Raw genomic sequence first — 26,047 nt, forward strand, 5'->3', positions numbered from 1 at the left:
GCAGCCCCAGACCATGACACTCCCACCACCATACTTGACTGTAGGCAAGACACACTTGTCTTTGTAATCCCCACCTGGTTGCCGCCACACACGCTTGACACCATCTGAACCAAATAAGTTTATCTTGGTCTCATCAGACCACAGGACATGGTTTTAGTAATGTCCTTAGTCTGCTTGTCTTCAGCAAACTGTTTGCGGACTTTCTTGTGCATCATCTTTAGACGAGGCTTCCTTCTGGGATGGCAGCCATGCAGACCAATTTGATGCAGTGTATGGAATATGGTCTAAGCATTGACAGGCTGACCCCCACCCATTCAACCTTTGCAGCAATGCTGGCAGCACTCTTATGTCTATTTCCCAAAGACAATCTCTGGGTATGACCCAGAGTACGTGCACTCAACTTCTTTGGTCGACCATGGCGAGGCCTGTTCTGAGTGGAACCTGTCCTGTTAAACCGCTGTATGGTCTTGGCCTCCATGCTGCAGCTCAGTTTCAGGGTCTTGGCAATCTTCTTATAGCCTAGGCCATCTTTATGTAGAGCAAGAATCCTTTTTTTCAGATCTTCAGAGAGTTCTTTGCCATGAGGTGCCATGTTGAACGTCCAAACAAGATATTTGGGGGGCATACCCTAAAAGATGCATTAAAGCTGGTGCAGCCATAAGACCATACAGCAGAGCAAAATATTACAGCGCACACATGCAAAAAAGACATTTACCTCCAGCAGGGCTAGTTTAAAACACCTAGACAATCTAAAAAATATTAGCAAAAAATATGGGGAATTGGTCACACCATATTGCTATATGGTGCTAAGCCCACTTACTGCGACAAAGTACCCCATAATTAGTGGGGTACTAATTTAACACACCTGCTCCCCATTCACACCTGAGACCTTTTAACACTAACGAGTCACGTGATATCTGGGAGGGAAAATGGCTAATTGGGCCCAGTTTGGACATTTTCACTTAGGGGTGTACTCACTTTTGTTGCCAGTGATTTAGACAATAATGGCTGTGTGTTGAGTTATTTTTGAGGGGACAGCAAATATACACTGTTGTACAATGTTCACAAATTTGTCTAAATCTGTGTTAAGCTGGCCATACACCATACAATTTTCTTATGCAATTTTCTTTAGATTTACCTTCAACTATGTAGTGCAAGGGCCTGCCTGGTTGTACACAAATTGAAAGTGTTTAGGTTTGACCTCATTATATATGGTTTTGGTAAATCTAAAGGAAAGTTGTACAAGAAAATTGTATAATGTATGGCCAGCCTTAGTGAGCACTTCTCCTCTGCCGAGATAATCCATCCACCTCACAGGTGTGGCATAGCCAGATTAGACAGCATGATTATTACACAAGTGTGTCTTAGGCTGGCCACAATAAAAGGCCACTCAAAAATGCGCAGTTTTATTGTATTGGGGGGGGGGGGTCTGGGGGGTCTGAAAAACAGTCAGTATCTGGCTCACAAAGTGCAGCACATCTCCTTCGCATAGAGTTGATCAGGTTGTTGATTGTGGCCTGTGGAATGTTGGTCCATCCCTTTTCAATGGCTGTGCGAAGTTGCTGGATATTGGCAGGAACTGGAACATGCTATCGTATACGCCAATCCAGAGCATCCCAAACATGCTCAATGGGTGATATGTCCGGTGAGTATGCTGGCCATGCAAGAACGGGGATGTTTTCAGCTTCCAGGAATTGTGTACAGATCCTTGCAACATGAGGTGAAGGTTGTGGATGAATGGCACAACAATGGGCCCCAGGATCTTGTCACGGTATCTCTATGCATTCAAAATGCCATCAATAAAATAACCCCACCACCAAAATGGGTCACTCGATCCACAACATTGACATCAGCAAACCACTTACCCACACGACGCCATACACGCTGTCTGCCATCTGCCCTGTACAGTGAAACCTGGGATTCATCCGTGAAGAGAACACCTCTCCAAAGTGCCAGATGCCATCAAATGTGAGCATTTGCCCACTCAAGTCAGTTACGACGACAAACTGCAGTCAGGTCAAGACCCCGATGAGGATGACGAGCATGCAGATGAGCTTCCCTGAGACGGTTTCTGACATTTTGTGCAGAAATTCTTTGGTTATGCAAACCGATTGTTGCAGCAGCTGTCCAGGTGGCTGATCTCAGACGATCTTGGGGGTTATAAAAGTGTTGCGTATAATACTTAGGTATGCAAATTAGTAATTGAGTTAGTGTTACGTTAGCAGATGCTAACACTGCTACATTTTGCCCAGGCAACTAGGCATCAATGACCTCTAGCCATGAAAGTGTAACAATATAAATCTTTTAGCCTTACAGACCAGTAAAAAACACTGGAAGCAGCATCCTGCTAGATATTGCAATGATGTAAAAAGCATGACACGAGGAACATAAAAGTAGCTGTTCAATGGTGAGATTCTTGAAATGCAATTTGCAGTCTCTACAGAGTGATCAATGTGAGGTTTCAGTGATATGTCATTGAAAATAGACAAGATACAATCAGGTTTTCTATTCATATCCCCTAGGTTATGTGTAATGCAAAGGTGATAATGCAATGTGGATAACTTGTTACAGACAGGACCGGTGCTATAGAATATCCAAAATTATAAGAGAAAATGTGATGTGTTAATGACTTGATGCCTGAACAAGAACCTTCAAATTCATTTTGCGAAAAAAAATGGCAAGGGGACAAACTATGCACTGTTATCTGTCTACAATAGGTATGTTTATGAAGAGATAGAAAGAAAAGATAAACTAAATAATGACACACACGACTGCTAAATTTATTTTGGATAAAGGTTAAAAGTGACCGAAATCAATAAAAAGATAGCCATGTTTAGCCACTGCTTATGGATATAATCTGTTCATCTTCCTGCACCAATGTCCCCAATTGTGATTACCCTAAAATCAATATGGAGGAGGCTTTTTAATTTGTTGAAAAACCTCTCAATATCTTCAAAAACTGGATGTTTGTGTGTGCATTGCAAGTCCCTAGCAGTGAAGAAACCGCCTAATCATAACAAGCATCACTTGCTATTATGAGGTCATTTATGGTCAACATTAATTATACTGTCTATCTCTGCATATCTGCCATGTAAATCTGACCAGCTGAGACAAATAAACCTTTGCAATCGTTAAGGACACAATCACACCAGCAGCACTGGGCTGTGTTGACCAATGCTGCTCCATGCACTCTCAGCGCTAAAATTAAAGGAGAATAGAGCGGTAATACTATGCCAATATGGTACCACATCCAGTGTTAGAAGAAAAGAAAAAATCCCCTATGTTGGACTTTAAAGGCACACTAGGTTTTAAAACTGAAACGTTTTGAGAGTATTATAGTGCAAAAGTTATTTATTCATAATTAAACATAGTAGCTAAAATATGGAATGCATAAACAATTCATAACATTGTCACCATATTCTGACTAGACATACATGGAGTCCTCTTGCATCCAACGCGTTTCGGAGTACAGCTTTCTCCTTCTTCAGGGAAGTACGAAGAGGAAAAATATATCTACAACATAGTTGAAAAACAATCAATGTCTGATAGTATAAAATTGCAGTGAAAAAAGCAGTGATAAAAATAGTTAGCAAATACACTTACATATGTTGTTAGGTGACATAATGAATGTGTCAGGAGCCAGGGAGCGTCTCCGCTCACCGGGCTCCGGTGCGCATGCGCACGGGACGGGCGCTTCGCCGCACACCCGTCAGCAGCCTGATGGTGCGGCGCGCGCGGGTGCACGGCGGTCCTCGTGTGCGCGTCGTAGCCCGTGCGGGTGCCCGGTAGTGCGTCACACTGACGCGCTCGCCGGGCAGGGAAACTATATCTGACGGCTCCAGCGCCCAGTCGGGTTGCTGGTTTGTCGTCAGCTCTCCCTGTTCCCTGAGCCTGTGTTACCCTGTGATTTGCCTGTCTCTGTGTACCGAACCTCTGCTGAACTGTCAACCACTACTCTCCCGGATTGCCCCTGTACTGATTGCCTGATCTGTGTACCAAACCCCTGGCCTGTTTAACTACTACTCTGCTGGACTATCCTGTCAATAACCTGCCTGATCTGTGTACCAAACCCCTGGCCTGTTTAACTACTACTCTGCTGGACTTTCCTGTCAACAACCTGCCTGATCTGTGTACCAAACCCCTGGCCTGTTTAACTACTACTCTGCTGGACTATCCTGTTAATAACCTGCCTGATCTGTGTACCAAACCCCTGGCCTTTTTAACTACCACTCTGCTGGACTGTCTTGATTATACCTGCCTGATCTGTGCACCGAACCCTGGCCTGCTTAACCACCGCTCTGCTGGATCTGGTGATACCCTGATTACCACCTGCTTGCTCCCTAACCTCTGCTTGTATTTTCAGCTCTGCTTCTGCGGATCCCTAGACACCTGCTTCCAGCCTTGGTACCCACTATCCTACCGGAAGCCCGTGCCTCCGCGTGCCCTCAGCCTTCCGTACCCATTTCGGGGGTCTGGGTGCGCGTGGTCGTAAGGGCGAGCCGCTCTCGGCATCTCGGCATCTCGGCCTCGGTGAGTATTTGTCCGTGACAGTACAAACCAGCCAGATGTCTGAGGCCGACAGAGCGCGCTCTCCTCTGGAGATCCTGTGCCAACAAGTATCTACCCTCGCTGACTCCGTACAAAAGTTACAAGAAGGTTATACACAAATTGATAACCGTCTGCAGCAGATCACCGGGTTACTACCCTCCGCAGCCGCAGCTCCTGCACCCAGCAGTGGGGATTCACTTCCTCAAGCTCCTGCCAACCCCACTGTGGTCATGGCCCTTCCCGAGCCCAGGGTCCCTACACCTGAACGGTTCTCGGGGGATCGCAAGAAGTTTAGGGCTTTTAAAAACGCATGTTCCCTCTACTTCGCTCTACAGCCGAGAACCTTCTCCTCGGAAATCGTCAAGGTGGGGTTTGTGATTTCCTTGCTATCCGAAGAACCCCAGGCTTGGGCCCATAGCCTAATGGAACAGAGCAGTCCTGCCCTGAACTCTATCGAGGCCTTCTTTGAGAGCATGACCCAGCTCTACGATGATCCGCAACGTATGGCTACAGCTGAAGCTATCTTGCACCACCTGTCCCAAGGAAGAAGACCTATTGAGGACTATACTGTGGAATTCCGTAAGTGGGCGGCCGATACAAACTGGAACGAGCCGGCCCTACGTTATCAATACCGTCAAGGCTTGTCCGAATTACTCAAAGACGAGTTAGCTAGGATGGAGACCCCTGCTTCCCTAGAGGAACTCATTCAAGCAGCTACGAAGCTCAATCGGCGTCTTCGGGAGCGGCGCTCAGAACGGTTTCAGTTGCCTCGCCCCGCCTGGGCTTCGCCAAGGCCTCACTCCACAGTATCCTCAACCTCATCTTCAGTTACCACTGCATCGGTCCCTGAGGTCGAACCAATGCAGCTCGGCTTGGTCCGAGGTCCGTTAACCTCCGAAGAGAAGCAGCGCAGGCGGCAGTCTAACCTATGCCTCTATTGCGGAGGAACCGGACACTTCCTACGCAGCTGTCCGATCAGGCCCAGTAAGTTCCCTCAGTCAAACGTATTGAACTTTCCAAACAATAACATTCCCAAGGCTTATGTGATGTTGTTTATTTCCCTACAGCTTCCGGAAAGGGAGACTCGCCTGCAGGCCATCGTTGATTCCGGAGCCTGCAGTTGTTTCATAGATTCCGCTTTGGCACGCAGGTTGAAGATCCCTTTACAAACCAAAGAGCAGGATCTACAAATACATTTGGCCGACGGATCCCTTCCTCGCTCAGGTCCCATCACCCAGGAGACCCAACCTATTCCAGTAATCACAGATTCCGGCCACCGGGAGTTTTTACGGCTTGACTTAATTCATTCACCAATCTTTCCCGTCATACTTGGCCTACCATGGTTACAAGCTCATGATCCACTAATCAAATGGAGTACCAAGACAGTATCCTTCTCTTCTCAGTATTGCTCTCAGCACTGCCTGCTCCCGGATTCCAAAGTTTGCGCCACAATAGTGGCACCACCAGGCAATCTCCAACACGTCCCCTCCGAGTATCTCGAGTTTCAAGAGGTTTTCAGTAAACAAATGGCTGACCGCCTACCACCTCACCGGGCCTACGACTGTCCAATTGACCTTCTTCCTGGATCTGAGATTCCATTTGGCCGGATATTTCCTCTTTCTGAAACCGAGCTGGAGGCTCTAAAGCAGTACATAGACGAAAACCTTGAGAAAGGTTTCATCCGCCCTTCATCCTCACCCGCCAGAGGGGGGTATCTTCTTCGTTGGGAAGAAAGACGGTACCTTAAGACCCTGCGTAGATTATCGACAGCTTAACAACATCACAATTAAGAACCGGTACCCGTTACCGCTCATTCCCGAGTTATTCCAGAGGTTCCGATCAGCTAAGGTGTTCTCTAAACTGGATCTCCGAGGGGCCTACAATCTCGTCAGGATCAGAGCTGGAGACGAATGGAAGACGGCTTTTAGATCCAGATTCGGGCACTTCGAGTATTTAGTGATGCCATTCGGACTCTGCAACGCTCCAGCCACCTTCCAACATCTAGTGAATGACATATTTCGACAATATTTAGATGACTTCCTTGTGGTATATTTGGACGATATCCTTATCTTCTCCCCTACGTTAGAGATGCACAAGAGGCACGTCAAAACAGTTCTTGCCATTCTTCAACAACACAAGCTATACCTGAAAGCCGAAAAGTGCGAGTTTGAGAAATCAACCATACAGTTCCTGGGATTCATACTTTCTACCAATGGGGTCGCAATGGACCCACAGAAGATTTGGGCAATTCAGGAGTGGCCAGCCCCATCTAATAAAAAAGGAGTACAGAGGTTTATAGGGTTCACCAATTTCTATCGGAAATTTATTGTTGGATTCTCGGCCATCGTGGCACCTATTACCCAATTAACCCGGCAACATAGTTCTTTTCAATGGTCCGCAGCTGCTCAAGAGGCTTTCCTTAAATTAAAAGAATTGTTCAGTTCCGCTCCAATTCTCTGCCATCCTGACCCGACTCAACCCTTCGTACTGGAGGTGGACGCATCGGAAATCGCAACTGGAGCAATTCTCTCCCAGAGACAGGGACCAAAGGCCATCCTACACCCAGTAGCTTTCGCTTCTCGGAAACTCAGTCCACCGGAACTCAATTACGATGTGGGTGACAGAGAGCTGCTGGCTATAAAGTTCGCTTTAGAGGAATGGAGGTATCTGCTGAAGGGGGCAGTTCACCCGGTGATGATCTTTACGGATCACAAGAATCTCGAGTACCTCAGAACAGCAAGACGGTTAAAACCCCGCCAAGCCCGTTGGGCCCTCTTCTTTTCTCGCTTCAATTTTCATATAGCATACAGACCTGGGGCAAAGAACGGGAAGGCCGATGCCCTTTCACGGATGTTTTCCGCAGACTCTCAAATACCAACACCCAGCACGATCCTCTCTCCTCAAAACTTCCTCGGACTAACTCAGGCAGACTTAATATCATCCATCAAATCTTCATCAGGCGCATGTACAGAACCAGCTGTACATTCCTTGAAAAGATACGAAGATCTCTTCTGGATTAAAGGTAAAATATTTGTACCACAAGTGACTCGGCCCTTAGCCCTTCAGATGTGTCATGATCACAAGATGGCAGGACATTTTGGGAATAAGAAGACGGCTGAACTCCTTTCTCGTTCTTTTTGGTGGCCAGGATGGAGAAGGGATTGTAAAGAATATGTGGCGTCCTGTTCCCTGTGCCAGAGAAACAAGGGCCAAAACACCAAATCCTGGGGTCTGCTCAGACCTTTGCCCATTCCGGAACGACCATGGGTTGATGTGTCCATGGACTTCATTGTTGACCTACCCAGCTCAGAGAATTTTTCCACCATCCTTGTTGTGGTCGACCGCCTTTCCAAAATGGCCCATTTCCTGCCCATGAGGGGTACTCCCTCTGCCGTAGACACGGCCAACATCTTTCTAAAGGAGGTTGTTAGGCTCCATGGGATACCAAGGAGCATAGTGTCGGACAGAGGCGTTCAATTCACGTCCAAATTCTGGAGGGAACTATGCAAGGCACTGGGTATCAACATTTGTCTTTCTTCAGCTTATCATCCCCAAAGCAATGGCCAGACGGAGAGGACCAACCAGACGCTAGAGCAATACCTCCGCTGCTTCTGCTCGGGTTCTCAGGATGATTGGGCAAGCCTCCTCTCCTACGCTGAATTTGCGTACAATAACTCAATCCATGCCTCTACCAACCAGACTCCCTTCTGGACCAATTGCGGGTTCCATCCTACGTCCTTTGCTAACAATATCCCCGAAACGGCAGTCCCTGCAGTCCAGGATAGGATAATTTCGTTACAATCTAACTTTCAGAGAATTCAAGATACACTACGCAAAACCCAGGAGGACTACAAGAAACAGTACGACCGGGGCAGAAAGGCAAACCCAAGATTCGACGTAGGAGACGAGTTCTGGCTGTCCACCGTTAATCTGAGATTACCACTGCCATCTCGAAAGCTCGGGCCTAAATTCATTGGGCCTTTTCAAATCAGGAGGATCATCAACCCTGTGGCTGTGGAGTTGGCACTTCCCAAGGCATATCGGATTCACCCCGTTTTCCATGTGTCACTATTGAAGCCTGTGGTGCCCAGCCCTTTTCCGGGAAGAGGAGAACCCCCTCCTCCGCCAGTTAGAATCGATGGCGAGAATGAATTCGAAGTGGAGTCCATTCTAGGTTGTAGAAAGAGGGGCAGGCAGCTACAGTACCTGATTCAATGGAAGGGGTATCCCCCTGAAGATAATTCCTGGGAGCCCGCCAGGAATCTGCACGCTCCACAGTTAATTCAAACGTTTCATCAAGATCATCCGGAATTGATGGCCAGCCTTGGCGTCCAGTGTCCGCCCTTAGGAGGGGGGCACTGTCAGGAGCCAGGGAGCGTCTCCGCTCGCCGGGCTCCGGTGCGCATGCGCATGGGACGGGCGCTTCGCCGCACACCCGTCTGCGGCCTGATGGTGCGGCGCGCGCGGGTGCACAGCGGTCCTCGTGTGCGCGCCGTAGCCCGTGCGGGTGCCCGGTAGCGCGTCACACTGACGCGCTCGCCGGGCAGGGAAACTATATCTGACGGCTCCAGCGCCCAGTCGGGTTGCTGGTTTGTCGTCAGCTCTCCCTGTTCCCTGAGCATGTGTTACCCTGTGATTTGCCTGTCTCTGTGTACCGAACCTCTGCTGAACTGTCAACCACTACTCTCCCGGATTGCCCCTGTACTGATTGCCTGATCTGTGTACCAAACCCCTGGCCTGTTTAACTACTACTCTGCTGGACTATCCTGTCAATAACCTGCCTGATCTGTGTACCAAACCCCTGGCCTGTTTAACTACTACTCTGCTGGACTTTCCTGTCAACAACCTGCCTGATCTGTGTACCAAACACCTGGCCTGTTTAACTACTACTCTGCTGGACTATCCTGTTAATAACCTGCCTGATCTGTGTACCAAACCCCTGGCCTGTTTAACTACCACTCTGCTGGACTGTCTTGATTATACCTGCCTGATCTGTGCACCGAACCCTGGCCTGCTTAACCACCGCTCTGCTGGATCTGGTGATACCCTGATTACCACCTGCTTGCTCCCTAACCTCTGCTTGTATTTTCAGCTCTGCTTCTGCGGATCCCTAGACACCTGCTTCCAGCCTTGGTACCCACTATCCTACCGGAAGCCCGTGCCTCCGCGTGCCCTCAGCCTTCCGTACCCATTTCGGGGGTCTGGGTGCGCGTGGTCGTAAGGGCGAGCCGCTCTCGGCATCTCGGCCTCGGTGAGTATTTGTCCGTGACAGAATGCAACATTCCATCATATTACGTTTAAAAACAGAAAAGATATATATATCAGTGAGATCTGTATCTGTCGACTCTCTACTTCAATAACATAGACATCAGGAGAGGCTTTATGATGCTATGTGATATTTCAAGGTCACCCAGAGAGCCGACTCACATCCCACAGAGGGGGAGTGGCCAGGGGGATTCACTGGGGCCAAGGGTGGAGAAATCCTGCAATAAAAAGCATAAATAGTTCTAAGGTATAGTGCTAATCAGGCACAGAAGTATATTAATGTAGTTATTTATATATTAATCCCTTCAATCTTATTTTGAATGTTATCTTGTACCTGAGTATTGCTGGTGGCACTCAACCAATGTGAAAGGAGAAGTATTATTTTGGGATGAGTCCACCGTGCTTCAGAAACTGGGGGACCAGGAGGGCCAACGCGGGCTCATAGCTGGAATATACCCACACATCTGTAAAAACAGCATAGAGGCCCCGGGAAAACTTAAAAGTAGAGGTAAATGGGAGAGAGAGCTGGGAGTACTTTCAGATGGGCAGTGGAAGGAGATACTAGCGGGGGGACAGCGGGTGTCGATTTCCCCAGCCCAGAGGATCTCACATCTAATGGTACTCCATAGGACATATTATACCCCTAAAAGGTTGTTTGAGTTTGGAAGGAGAGTGGACGCCAACTGCCCTAGATGTCAAGATGAAGGGGATTTGTTGCATATGCTATGGAAGTGCCCGAAACTATTCCGGTACTGGTCAGAGATTATAGAAACTCTAAATAAAGTTTTCGCACTAGAACTTAAAATGGATCCGAAATTATGTATATTGGGAGTAGGGGAGGATATGGACATAGGAACCTGCAAAATTACAATAGTTCAGAGATGCCTCTTTCAGGCAAGGAAGTTAATTGCTCAAAGATGGCAGGCAAGAAACCCCCCACGGAAAGATGAGTGGTTTAAAGCAGTGACTGAAACAATGTGGAAGGAAAAGGCAGTGTATATAAAGAGGAGGAACCTAAACAATTTTAAAAAACTTTGGAGACCTTGGCTGGAGGAAGTGGGATATCCACTATAGTGGAATATAGAGACAATGCCCGTACGAATAGGTATGTTAAAATGTGCTGTAATGATGTGAACGGGGGAGGGTGGATAGGGGTGGGAGTGGGGGGGGTCTGAGGGAGGGGGAGGAGTAGGGGGTTAGGGTTATGAAAAGGTGGGGGGAGGGAAGGAGAGGGAGGAAGGGTAAGGGGGAAAGGGGAAAAAGGGAATAATTAGAGCACTTTTGAGACGGGTTTTTTATGTACATCCAAGAGTGATGGTTCGTTTGATTGATAACATGTCACTGCAAGAATACTGTACACCGAGATGTATAATGTATGTATGCAAATAAAAATGATTAAATTGAAAAAAGAAGTATTATTTTGGAGTTGATATGGACGAAAGGAATATATAGAGCATTGAAACAGAGTTAGTAAATTATTTCGATGGTGCTAAGGGTAATATATAACGACAATGGAATATTGGAAAGTATCACAGGGATAAAGAATGGTGTATTTGATGTTTTATGATTTTTTAATGATATTTAAAGTAACCCATATTTCAGTACATTATTTTATTATAGATAATGTACATTATAATACAACTATGGTTAACCATAAATAGTTGTATAGATTGGTTACAAAGCTGTAATTTATTTATAAATAACTTTTGTACTATAATACTCTCAATACTTTTCAGTTTTAAAACCTAGTGTGCCTTTAAAGTCCACCATAGGGGATTTTTTCTTTTCAGCGCTAAAAGTAGGACATGTTCTATTTTTTACACAACACGTTCACACATGCTGTAGCATATTAAAAGTGATGCATCGCAGATAATTACATAAAAGTATTAAAAAAAATAATAAAAAGAAGAAACAAACAAGCAAACACTCAAAAAAACAAGGATTTTTGCCCGGATCGACCAGTAAATATTAGTGGTGGCGGGCAGTGGCGTAGCGTGGGTTGTCAGCGCCCGGGGCAAGGTAAGAAATTTGCGCCCCCTAACCCGCGGACTTTTAGCACTCCCCGAGTCCCTTCCACTAGTACAGTAGTACTGACCAACCTAATTTCTACACCGACTTACCTGACCACTACACTAACCTACCCGATTCCTATACTGACTAATCTGACCACTAACCTATCTGATTCCTACACTGACCTACCTGATTTATGCACTGACCTCTACACTAACCTACCTGACCACTACACTGACCCACCTGATTCCTATACTGACCACTACACTACCTGATTCCTACACTGCCCACTACACACATTATTGCTCACTAATTGGTTGCTAGACGATACTGCACATAATAACCGCTTACCCATTGGTTGCTAGAGGTTACTGCACATTTTTACTACTAACTGATTGGTTGCTAGAGGTTACTGCAAATTATTATTGCTCACTGATTGCTTGCTAGAGATTACAGCAGATCATTACTGTTCACTGATTGGTTGCTGAAGGTTACTGCACAATATTAATGCTCCCTAACTGGTTGCTAGAGTTTACAGCACATCATTACAACCCACTAATTGGTTGCTTAAGGTTACAGCACATCATCTCACTGCCTGCACACCACAGACTGTGGAGGTGACAGAGTGCAGGGTTCAGAGGTGTTATTTGTATGGAGTGCAGGGTTGAGGGGGTGCTCTGTGTACAGCATGCAGGGTTGAGGGGGGATGCGCTGTGTGTGGCATGCGGGGTTGAGGGGGGTGCGCTATGTACAGCGTGCAGCGTTGACGAGAGTGTGCTGTGTGTGGCATGTAGGGTTGAGTGGGTGCGCTGTGTGCATCATGCAGGGTTGAGGGGGTGCACTGTGTGCGGCATGCAGGGTTTAGCGGGTGCGCTGTGTGCGGCTTGCAGGGTCGAGGGGGTGTGCTGTGTGCGGCTTGCAGGGTTGAGGGGGGTGCACTGTGTGTGGCGTGCAGGGTTGAGGGGGTGCGCTGTGTGTGGCGTGCAGGGTTGAGGGGGTGCTCTGTGTACAGCATGCAGGGTTGAGGGGGATGCGCTGTGTACAGCGTGCAGGGTTGAGGAGAGTGCGCTGTGTGCAGAGTTGGGGGGGTGCGCTGTGTGCGGCATGCAGGGTTGAGGCGGGTGTACTGTGTGCAGGGTTGAGGGGGTGCGCTGTGTGCGGCTTGCAGGGTTGAGGGGGGTGCACTGTGTGTGGTGTGCAGGGTTGAGGGGGGTGCACTGTGTGTGGTGTGCAGGGTTGAGGGGGGTGCACTGTGTGTGTGGTGTGCAGGGTTGAGGGGGGTGCACTGTGTGTGTGGTGTGCAGGGTTGAGGGGGGTGCACTGTGTGTGGTGTGCAGGGTTGAGGGGGTGCGCTGTGTGCTGCGTGCGGGGTTGAGGGAGTGCTCTGTGTACAGCATGCAGGGTTGAGGAGGGGGTGCGCTGTGTGTGGCGTGCAGAATTGAGCGGGGTCCACTCTGTACAGCGTGCAGGGTTGAGGAGAGTGCACTGTGTGTGGCGTGCAGGTTTGAGGGGGTGCACTGTTTGTGGCGTGCAGGGTTGAGGGGGTGCACTGTTTGTGGCGTGCAGGGTTGAGGGGGTGCACTGTTTGTGGCGTGCAGGGTTGAGGGGGTGCGCTGTTTGTGGCGTGCAGGGTTGAGGGGGTGCGCTGTGTGTGGTGTGCAGGGTCGAGCGGGGTGCACTCTGTACAGCGTGCAGGGTTGAGGAGAGTGCACTGTGTGTGGCGTGCAGGGTTGAGGGGGTGCACTGTTTGTGGCATGCAGTGTTGAGGGGGTGCACTGTTTGTGGCGTGCGGGGTTGAGGGGGTGCACTGTTTGTGGCATGCAGGGTTGAGGGGGTGCACTGTGTGCGAGGGTTGAGGAGTTACATCTGTGTACATCTCCCCCCTCAAATACAAAGCTCTCTTCCCCTCAGCTCAGCCCCCCTCCTTGGCTCGGCTGCCATAATGCAATACAGAGTGAGTACTCACAGTGTCTGTGCAGGCTGCGTGGAGGGGGCCATGGCTTCTGTCTATGTGGATGCCGCATCCTCTTCCTCCTGGCCTGGGTTTTCTCCAGACAGTCCTGGGGTGGTCGGTGCAGGGTCAGAGTGCCGTGGCTGCGTAGCAGCTCACTCAGTGACAAGCAGGAGTCAGACTCAGGAGAGCGGCGGAAGTCCGGGCTGTGAGGCGGGTTAAGAGAACGGGCAGAGCGAGTGGGGATCCTGGACCCGGTGTGTTGGGAGTGACGTGTAATTGAGAGCCCCACCTGCCCTAAGTTCCCCCCACTCTCCGCACGGTCACAATCCCTGGCTGGCATCATCGTCTTCACTGTTCAGTCACTCACTCGCTGCGGTGTCAGTTACCGCTGGAGCCTAAGCCGCGCCGCAACTTCATCTTCATCATAGCAAAGAGCTCACAGTCCCCTAGACTGCACAGCGCAGGAGAAGAGATACTGGTAATCTGCCGCCTGTCACTGCGCCCCTCCAAATGTTGCGCCCGGGGCAACAGCCCCCCTGGCCCCCCCCACGCTACGCCACTGGTGGCGGGTTACAGCAGGTAAGTATAGACCTATCATACAGACAAAAGCCTGGATGCAGTTCAAGTTGCCCTTTTAAACATATTGCAAAAAAAGAGGGGGAGAAACAGAGAGTTTCTCTAAAGTAGGTCAACAAAGAACACTATTGTAAATACAAAACCAGCTTTATTAATTACCAAAAAATAAACCAATTAATATTACAAAAAGTGAAAAAATTGGCAATATGGACAGACGGTTATCACAAACCAATTAAAAGTGGACAACGTTGTCACAAGGGATATTAAAAACAATGGGAGCCGCGGCTGCACACTCACTCATACACATCATGCACACCAGATAATGGGGTATAATAAATTGAGGATAGTCCTGCACAATAAGATTGATGATTAATGGAGAGTATTCTCAATACAAAGTATCCAGTTGGGCAGGAACAGTCCTATACCACTAATTCGGAGGTGATGTAAGTAGGTGGGTGATCTGACAAACCAATTGATCATAAAATTGGACCATAGATGGAGCGATCTCTCAAGGGATCATTGCACTCTGTGATTGTTTGAACCACAGCTGATGAATGAATTACAAGCAAACACTGCAATTTGTTAAAAAACAACACACTGTAGTGCTTGGCAGTGCATGTTCACACCACACAACAGTGCACACATGTTACACTCACAACAGCATACACTGTGTGCTCTTTTCTTTTAAAGTTTTTTTTCCCTTTTATTTTTACCTGGTGACCTGCCAGTAACATTGGCTTCTCACACAGCCGCTTTAGTGGTCCAGGGATTTGAAATCCATATTCTTCTTCCCCTTCTTTCTGTAGCTCTTACGGGTGGGAGACCTCGCTGGACTGACTTACTCGGTTGAGGGTCTGCAAGTGAGTATTGATGGGGGAATGTTGGAGAAGTTCGCTCTCGGTGAATCTGGCCCAACTTGGCAGAAAGGTGGCGGTGAGCCCTTTTGAGGGGCTTGGGCTGCTACCTCTGGGTACAGCCTCAAGGTCGTTTTCACATATACTTGTGAGGGTAGGTAAAAGGAGCACCCGGTATCCAATTAGAAGTGAAATAAAGGTGTATATGTAGTTGTTTTATTGAAAGTAGTAAAGCATGATAAAACCAATGCATTTCGAGGGAACAAAGACTCCCCCTTCTTCAGGGCTATCAGAGACAAAAATAAAAATGTACAGGTAAATATATACAGCATTAAGTACATATATGGAAATGAAGGTTAAGAGGTGTAAAGTTCGGGGGAACCAGCTAGATCGCAGGACACAGGCTTTGCAATCATAGTTACATAGTAGGTGAGGTTGAAAAAAGACACAAGTCCATCAAGTCCAACCTATGTGTGATTATGTGTCAGTATTACATTTTATATCCCTGTATGTTGCGGTCATTCAGGTGCTTATCTAATAGTTTCTTGACGCTATCGATGCTCCCCGCTGAGACCACCACCTGTGGAAGGGAATTTCACATCCTTGCCCCTCTTACAGTAAAGAACCCTCTACGTAGTTTAAGGTTAAACCTCTTTTCTTCTCATTTTAATGAGTGGCCACAAGTCTTGTTAAACTCTCTTATGCGAAAAAGTTTTATCCCTATTGTGGGGTCACCAGTATGGTATTTGTATATTGAAATCATATCCCCTCTCAAGCGTCTCCTCTGCAGAGAGAATAAGTTCAGTGCTCGCAACCTTTCCTCATAACTAATATCTTCCAGACCCTTTATGAGCTTTGTTGCCCTTCTTTGTACTCGCTCCATTTCCAATACATCCTTCCTGAGGACTGGTGCCCAGAACTGGACAACATACTCTAGGTGCGGCCGGACCAGAGTCTTGTAGAGCAGGAGAATTATTGTTTTATCTCTGGAGTTGATCCCCTTTTTAATGCATGCCAATATTCTGTTTGCTTTGTTAACAGCAGCTTGGCATTACATGCAATTGCTGAGTATATCATCTACTAGGACCCCCAGGTCCTTTTCCATCCTAGATTGCCCCAGAGGTTCTCCCCCCAGTGTATAGATTGCATTCATATTTTTGCCACCCAAATGCATTATTTAAAATTTTTCTATAATGAACCTCATTTGCCATGCAGTTGCCCACCCCATTAATTTGTTCAGAACTTTTTGCAAGGTTTCCACATCCTGGAGAGAAATTATTGCCCTGCTTAGCTTAGTATCGTCTGCAACTACAGAGATTGAACTGTTTACCACATGCTCCAGGTGGTTTATGAATAAATTAAATAGGATTGGTCCCAGCACAGAACCCTGGACCCCACTACCCACCCCTGACCATTCCGAGTACTCCCCATTTATCACCACCCTCTGAACTCGCCCTTGTAGCCAGTTTTCAATCCATGTACTCACCCTATGGTCCACGGCAACAGACCTTATTTTTTACTGTGAACGTTTATGGGGAACTGTGTCAAATGCTTTTGCAAAATCCAGATACACCACGTCTACGGCCTTCCTTTATCTAGCTGGCAACTCACCTCCTCATAGAAGATTAGTATGTTGGTTTGGCAAGAACGATTCTTCATGAATCCATGCTGATTACTACTAATGATACCGTTCTCATTACTAAAATCTTGTATATAGTTTCTTATCATCCCCTCCAAGAGTTTACATACTATTGATGTTAGGCTAACTGGTCTGTAATTCCCAGGGATGTATTTTGGGCCCTTTTTAAATATTGGTGCTACATTCGTTTTTTTTCAAATCAGCTGGAACCATTCCAGTCAGTAGACTGTCAGTAAAAATTAGGAACAATGGTCTGGCAATTACTTGACTGAGTTCCCTAAGTACCCTCAGGTGCAAGTCATCTGGTCCCGGTGATTTATTAATGTTAAGTTTCCCAAGTCTAATTTTAATTCTGTCCTCTTTTAACCATGGAGGTGCTTCCTGTGATGTGTCAAGAGGATAAACACTGCAGTTTTGGTTACTGAAGCCCCCCGATTCCCTCGTGAAGACTGAGGAGAAAAATAAATTCAATAACTTTGCCATCTCCCTATCCTTTGTAACCAGATGTCTTTCCTCATTCTTTATGGGGCCAATATGGTCTGTCCTCCCTTTTTTTATTGTTTACATACTTAAAGAATTTCTTGGGATTTTTTTTGCTCTCCTCCGGTATGTGTCTTTCATGTTCTATCTTAGCCATCCCATCACCTCCCTGTCCACACTTCCCCCCCTCCCCTCTCCCTCCCCCTCCCCCTCCCATTCTCCCACGCCGCCCCTTTTCTTTCATCCCCCCCCCTATTTTCTCCACTTCTTCTTTTCTCCAGCACTTACATCAGACCGACTCTTTTCCTACAGTGTTCAGTGTCACAGACACACCAGTTTGGGTGCATCCCCATTTATCATAGCACACAGCAGCATGTCAGTAACCATTTTTCTGGCAAAATATATATTTTTTAAGTATCCCTTGGATGTACTTTAGACTACATGTATTTTAAAGAAACTCTTCTTATCCATTTCAATATTCTGCTTCCCTTTAGGTCCTTTTATTAGTTTTTATCAGTTGTTTTTAGATTTTTAAAATGTATACTGTTTGCTTTTCAAAGACAGCTTTACTCTTGTATACCGTGTGTCGACATATGACATGTAAACAAGTTTTATCCTTTTAACCTTAATTTCCATATATGTACATCATATATATCTATATATATCTATATATATTTTCCTGTACATTTTTATTTTTGTCTCTGCTAGCCCTGAAGTCTTTGTTCCCCCGAAACGCATTGGTTTTTATCATTCTTTACTACTTTCAATAAAATAACTACATATACACCTTTATTTCACTTCTAATTGGATACAAGGCCCTCCCTTTACCTACCCTTCTTTCTGTAGGGCTTCCAGGATGGATCAGAGCAATTCAGATTGCGCAAAGTGGTCATGTGCCAGCGCTGACCAACCAGAATTGATCTGATCTGTCTTTCTACACAGAAGGAAGGGGAAAAGGAGCAAGGATTTCAAATGCTGAAACACTAGAGTGTCTGTGTGGACACTGACAGCTGATCACCCATGAAGGTAAGTGTAGCTGGGGCCGGAAAGGTGGAGACGGTATAGGTTGTTAGTCCACCTTTCCATTTTTTTCTGAACAGGAGAACTAACACTGTAATGGCCCTGTAATCTCTTTTTTACAAAATTGTTTCCTACTGTGTTTTCTGTCTCCTTGTAATGTCCTACATGCGCTCCTGAAACTCAACCATTGGATGCAATTATGTGCACTCCTCTATGCACATCACAAATCCCATAGTCCCTAGTCCATCTCGGGAGCAAGCAAGAGAGGGTTGCTACATTCCTACAGTTCCTACAGATTCTACCTCCTGAGCTGTGGATCTCTGCAGCTCCTCCAGACTGAGTTACCATGGGCCTCTTGGCTGCTACTCTGATTAACTCCCTTTCGTGAATTTGTGGAATGTGCTGTATCTCAGTGGCAGGTTCCAAAACACCATTTATTTTCACAGAAGGCCATTCCGGCTCTCTACCGGCATGTGAATGGCAATGTTTTGGCCTCGTTGGACAAGGCGGTCAGCAGTAAAGTTCATATTACCGCTGACTCATGGTCCAGCAGACATGGGCAGGGGCGTTACTTTTCCACAGTTACTGGGTAACTCTGCTGGCAGCTGGGAAGGATGCAGGACAGGGTTCAGTGTTGTTGGAGCTTTTTCCGCCACCATGCCTCCAAAATGCTAGTGGTGATTCTGCCACAGCTCTCTCCTCCACCCCCTGCTCTTCTTCTTCCTCTAGAGCCTCCTCTTCTTCTTCCTCTAGCACCACAGATTTGTCCTCTGAACCAGCAGTGCTCCCTAAGCGTTCAAGGGGCTACGCAAGCAGTCAGCAGCTTGAGTTGGTCTGCCTAAGGGACAGGAGCCACACTGGGGCAGAGATTCTGTCAGCTCTACAGGGGCAGGCTCAGAGGTGGTTGACGCCACACCAGCTTCAGCCAGGAATGGTTGTATGCGACAATAGCACCAACCTTCTCTCCGCCCTCCATCAGGGACATTTGACCCATGTTCCATGTTTAGCACACATCCTGATTTTGGTGGTGCAGCGGTTCTTGACCAGGTACCCAGGCTTACAAGATCTCCTGAGGCAGGCCAGAAAAGTCTGTGGTCATTTCCGCCAGTCATACAATGCCAGTGCTCAGCTGGCTGACATTCAAAGGGAATGCAACCTGCCCACCAACCACCTCATTTGTGACATGCCCACCAGGTGGAACTCAACGTTGGCAATGCTGCAGCGGCTGCACACACAGCAGAGGGCCATCAATGAGTACCTGTGTGAGTATGGCACCAGGACAGGGTCAGGGGAGCTTGGCTACTTTTCACCACGCCAGTGGCTACTGATCAAGGATGCATGCACTGTCCTGTCACCATTTGAGGAGGCCACAAGGATGGTGAGCAGCGACAATGCATGATCAGTGACACTGTCCCTCTAGTCTTCCTGCTGGAGCACATGCTTCATGGAATCATGGACAGGGCACTTGAGGCAGAACAGCGGGAGGAAGAGCAGGACTTCCTTTCCTCTTAAGGCCCCCTTTATCCAGGTAGCATTCCTGCGGGCTCGCCAAACACACAGGAAGAAGAGGAGGAGTGTGTCAGCATGGATGTAGAGAATAACACTAAGCAGCTGTCTTCAAGGGATGGTTTTCAGTCCCCAGAAACCCAAGGAGTTGTACGTGGCTGTGAGGAGGTAGTTACAGGTAATGTGACCCAGAGGACTCAATATCGAATACCTCTGCAAACTTACTCTGCATGGCCTCCCTGGTTCTGCAAAGCCTGCGAAAAGACTCGTGGTATCAAGGAGAGGGATCATTACTGCCTGGCAACCCTTCTTGATCCACGTTACAAGGGTAAAGTTGCAGAACTCATCCTGCCTTCGCAGAGGGAACAGAGAATGAAACATCTTCAGGAGGCCTTGAAGAAAGGTTTGTGTAATGCATTTCAAGACCCTGGGAGGCTACCATTTCTTGGTGCTGGACAACGTGTTGTTGAGGTTTCATTCAGTCAGAGGAAGAGCGGTGGAGAAGGTGGCCAGGTGATCGATTCCTCTAAACAATTTTTCAGTCCTCAGCACCAAGGTCTGATTGGTTCAAGCAACCATTGCCAGTGTCTGCATTATATGGTGCAGGAATATCTAGGGAGCAGACTTGGAGACCATTCCAACAGTGCATCCACTGGGTTACTGGGTCTTGAGGATGAACCACTGGCCAGAACTTGCTCACTGTCAGGGCTGGCTCAGCCTTCCTTCTCTGAGCTGGCCACTCAGCTGTCAGCTAATTGCCAGCTCTCATCTCTCTCCACAGTTACCCAGCTGTTCCTGATCCTGCTCGTCTGACCTGCCTACTTAAAGCTGTCCAGCTCACTTCATCTCTGCCTTGGCCTTGGTCACATCACAAGAAACCATCTCCTGCATTCCTGTTTAAAGCCTGGCTTTGCTGACATCCCTTCTGGCTCCTTTGCCTGCTTGCTGTTCCACTACTTGGATCCCTGACTTCTGGTCTGGCTGATTACCCGATCCAGTTACTGAACTCAGGCTATGCTTTGACTACGCTTACTCTATTTACCTTTTTATTTTTTATTAATAAACAAGTGGGATTTAACTGTACTTCTGTCTCAGTCTGATTCATGGTTTCTGACACTCACTATGCAATCAAGCTACTGGCCTGTCCTGCATCCAGCAAGCTTTCTGAACGCACACTTAGTGCTGCTGGAGGGTTTGTAACTGAACAAAAAGTGCACCTGTCCACAGACTCTGTTGATCGGCTCACATTCATAAAAATGAATCAGTCTTGGATCAGCAGCTATCAAGCATCTGATGCTGATGTAATTGATTGAATTTGCTATGGATCTGGTATCCCTTGAAGACTGCCTATGCTGACTATCCTATTCCTCCTCAATCTTGATGATCCTAGCTTCCATCAACATTTTTGGTTTAGGGCACCACCACCCAAGGCCCAATTTTTCTGCCCCCATGTAATTAAAATTTTTGATATAATATTTAACAGCAGGGCCTGTTCCTGTGTCCAACAAGAGTAACTGTGAGGGGTTAGAGTGTTCTGGCACCACCAAAACCCAAGGCCCAATTTTTCTGTAGTGTATATAGGGCAGGCCGTATAGTATAAATACTGCTGTTCAGAGTATATAGTCCAAACACAAAAAAAATCAAAGTCACCGCTGACCCCACAACCAACTCTCAAATGTTCACAGTCTATATAGAAAAAGTTCTCTCGCTCTAGGTGTTGCAGCTCTCTCAAAGATCCACTGGGTGGTGGACTTAAAGTGGATGTAAACCCAATTTCATCCTTTCTAAACTACGGCCATGGGGGTTATCTATAAGGATATACATGCCTCCTGCATGTATCTTTACCTGTCAAATGTCTCCCCTCTGTCTGTTATTAGACCCGAAAAACTGCATATTCTGTGGGTGGGTCTGTTGTCTGGAGCTCAGTGGGTGGAGTCGTGATGTCAATAGACTCCCCGCCCACCTCTACACTCCTTGTCAATATGCATTTTTTCTGTGTATTTCTAACACTGAACATCTGCTGAACTTCTGCTATGATCTCTAACATCCAGTGAAAAGACAAGAAAGTAACCACATGACTTCAGCATGCCAAATCATGCTGAGGTGTGGAACAGCCAATCCTTGCAGAGCTGCTGAAGAAAGGGGTGGGGGAGGGAATTAAAAAATAATGCCTGTATCTTAGGCTGTCACTCACAGCAAGGGGGAGTATTTGACAAAGTTTTTCTCAGCTTGTCAAGATTTTTCTCACTATACAATAAAAGAGGATTACTCAGAGATGGATTAACTGTGTGGCAAGACTGGGCTCAAATGATAGGAAATCTTATACTCTACAGTATGATTAAAAAAAAAAAAAAAATTTGGGGTTTACATCCACTTTAAGCTGAAATATACAAGGAAAAGAGTCCTAGTCCTAGTATAATTCCATTTCTAATGATACAAATGCAAAATCAAAAGTTTTGGTGTGCAGCCCTCTTTTGGTAGGTTTGCTGTTGTGCCATGTTCTTTCCATTTGGTTATGATAGATTTGATGATACTCCTTGGGATCATCAAGGATTTGAATATTTTATTGTAACCTAACCCTGACTTGTACTTCTCAACAATATTGTCCTTTACTTGTTTGGAGAGTTCCTTGGTCTTCATGGCAGTGTTTGGTTAGTGGTGCCTCTTGCTTAGGTGTTGCACCCTCTGGGGCCTTTCAAAAAGGTGTGTATATGTAATGACAGATCATGTGACACTTAGATTGCACACAGGTGGACATCATTTCACTAATTATGTGACTTCTGAAGGTAATTGGTTGCACCAGAGCTTTTTATGGGCTTCATAACAAAGAGGGTGAATACATACGCACATGCCAATTATCAGATTTTTATTTCTGAAAAATAGTTTTATGTATATATTTTTCTAATTTTAATTCACCAACTTAGACTATTGTGTTCTGATCCATCACATATAATTCAGATAAAAAAAACCAATTGAACTAAAGGCTGTAATGTAACAATAGTTAAAATAGGTAAAAAGCCAAGGGGGGTGAATACTTTTGCAAGGCACTGTATACATTTATTATTGTGAGTATCCATTTGACTGTATGATTAGTTTTATACATTAAACCTTTGGTAAAGCACTAGTCGTGTGAGTCCTCTTGTGTGCTCTTTTACAGTAATTAAGTATACATATGCTGTGTGTGAGAAATAACTTGTTAAAATTGCAACTTTGTGGGGGAAAAAAAATATTTTTTTCATTTTCTAAAAAATTGTGACAAAAAATGTCAACTTCAAAAAACTCACCATGCCTCTCACTAAATACCTTGGATTATCTACTTTTCAAAAAGGGGCCATTTGAGGGGTATTTGTACTGTCCTGGCATTTTAGGGCCTCAAGAAATGAGACAGTCAGTACACCAGGACTGATCAACTTTCAAATATACAGTATAAATACCATAGATTGTAGACCGATAACATTGTAGAGTGATAGCTTTCACACAGACCAGAAATTATACATTAATTTAACCACTTCAGCCCTGGACGGTTTTACCCCCTTAATGACCAGGCCATTTTTTGCGATTCGGAACTGCGTTACTTTAACTGACAATTGTGTGGTCATGTGACGCTGCACCCAAATAAAATTTTCCCGCAAATAGAGCTTTCTTTTGGTGGTATTTGATCACCTGCGGTTTTTATTTTTTGCTCTATAAACAAAAAAGACCGACAATTTTGAAATAAGACCAATATTTTTTACTGTCTGCTATAAAAACATATCCAATAAAAATTAAAAAAAAAAGTCTAATTTCTTCATCAGTTTAGGCCAATATGTATTCTGCTACATATTTTTGGTAAAAAAAATCCCAATAAGCATATATTGATTGGTTTGTGCAAAAGTTATAGAGTCTACAAAATAGGGGATATATTTATGGCATATTTATTTACAGTAGGGACGGAAAGAATTCAGACCCCCTTAAATTTTTCACTCTTTGTTATATTGCAGCCATTTGCTAAAATCATTTAAGTTCATTTTTTTCCTCATTAATGTACACACAGCACCCCATATTGACAGAAAAACACAGAATTGTTGACATTTTTGCAGATTTATTAAATAAGAAAAACTGAAATATCACATAGTCCTAAGTATTCAGACCCTTTGCTCAGTATTTAGTAGAAGCTCCTTTTGATCTAATACAGCCATGAGTCTTTTTGGGGAAGATGCATCAAGTTTTTCACACCTGGATTTGGGGATCCTCTGCCATTCCTCCTCGCAGATCCTCTCCAGTTCTGTCAGGTTGGATGGTAAACGTTGGTGGACAGCCATTTTTAGGTCTCTCCAGAGATGCTCAATTGGGTTTAAGTCAGGGCTCTGGCTGGGCCATTCAAAAAAATTAACTTAAATGATTTTAGCAAATGGCTGCAATATAACAAAGAGTGAGAAAATTAAGGGGATCTGAATACTTTTCATCCCCAATATATTTATTTACTTGTAATGGTGATCAGCGATTTTTAGCGGGACTGCGACATTGCGGCGGACAGATTGGACACCTAGGTGACACTTTTTTGGGAACCAGTGACATTATTACAGTGAGCAGTGCTAAAAATATGCATTGTTACTGTACTAATGACACTGGCAGGGATGTAGTTAACATCAGGGGCGATCAAAGGGTTAACTGTGTTCTCTCAGTGTGTTTCTAACTGTGTGGGGGGATGGGCTCACTGCATGGACACTCTGCCCCGTGTTTCTGATTAGCAGAAACACTAGATCAGTGTCTATGCCTGACAGCAAGGCGGTATGCTTGTTTACATCTGCAGATCACTGTTCTGTCTCTGTGGGGCACGATCGTGGGTGGCCGGCTCCCCCAGTAGCCATTGACAAAATCCCATACAGGTACGTGATTTTGTGTAATACAGCCGTCTTGCCGCAGTATATGTACGGTAAGGATGAGCTCTGGCGTGTTCGTATAGCCCACGTGCAGAGCCCGCCAAGAAGTCGGCACTGCACTGCGCTAATCACAGGCAGTGAGACATTTCCAGATCTCTGCAGCCGCACATCGGGGAAATGTCTCACTGCCTGTGATTAGCGCAGCACAGTGCCGACTTCCTGGCGGGCTCTGCAAGTGGGCTGTGCAAACACGCCGGAGCTCATCCTTAATGAGGCGGTTGGGAAGTGGTTAAGTTATTCTTTTCAAAGCAGCAGAATGTAGCAGAATACATTTTGGCCAAAATTTCTGAAAAAAAGATTATTTATTTTCAAAATTTTATAACAGAAACTAAGAAAATCTCCCCCCCCCAACATTTTTGGCCTTTTTTTGTTTATATAGCAAAAAATAAAAAACCCAGTGGTCATTGCATACCACCAAAAGAGAGATCTATCTGTCTCAAAAATGATAACAATTTAACTTGGTTACAGTGTTGCATGCCTGAGTAACTTTAATTCAAATTGTGACAGTGTTGAAAACTGAAAGGGGGTGATAATGTTCGGGCTTGAGATGGTTAACCACGTCAGCCCCAAAAGGATTTACCCCCTTCCTGACCAAGCCCCTTTTTGTGATACGGCACTGCGTCACTTTGACGTTGTACCCAAACAAAATTGACGTCCTTTTTTTCCCACAAATAGAGCTTTCTTTTCTTTTGGTGGTAGTTGATCACCTCTGTGTTTTTTATTTTTTGCGATATAACCAAAAAAGAGCAACAATTTTGAAAAAAAAAAAGCAATATTTTTTACTTTTTGCTATAACAATTATCCAAAAAAATATTAAAAAAAAAATAATTTCTTCCTCAGTTTAGACCAATATGTATTCTTCTGCATATTTTTGGTAAAAAAAAAAAAAAAATCGCAATACGTGTATATTGATTGGTTAGTGCAAATGTTATCAAGTCTACAAAATAGGGGATAGATTTATGGCATTTTTATAATTTTTTTTTATTAGTGATGGCGGCGATCTGCAATTTTTATCGTGACTGTGACATTGCAGTGGACAGATCAGACACTTTTGACACTATTTTGGGACCATTGACATTTATAAAGCGATCAGTGCTATAAAAATGCACTGATTACTGTGTAAATGTCACTGGCAGGGAAGGGGTTAAACACTAGGGGGCGACCAAGGGGTTAAGTGTGTTCCCTCAGCTTGTTCTAACTGTAGGGGGATGGGCTCACTAGAACATGACAGAGATCACTGTGCTCCTACACTGCCCCTGCCCATTGGAATAAA

This window comes from Aquarana catesbeiana, linkage group LG09 (genome assembly GCF_042186555.1).
Source record: "Aquarana catesbeiana isolate 2022-GZ linkage group LG09, ASM4218655v1, whole genome shotgun sequence".
In the NCBI taxonomy this organism is placed as follows: domain Eukaryota; kingdom Metazoa; phylum Chordata; class Amphibia; order Anura; family Ranidae; genus Aquarana; species Aquarana catesbeiana.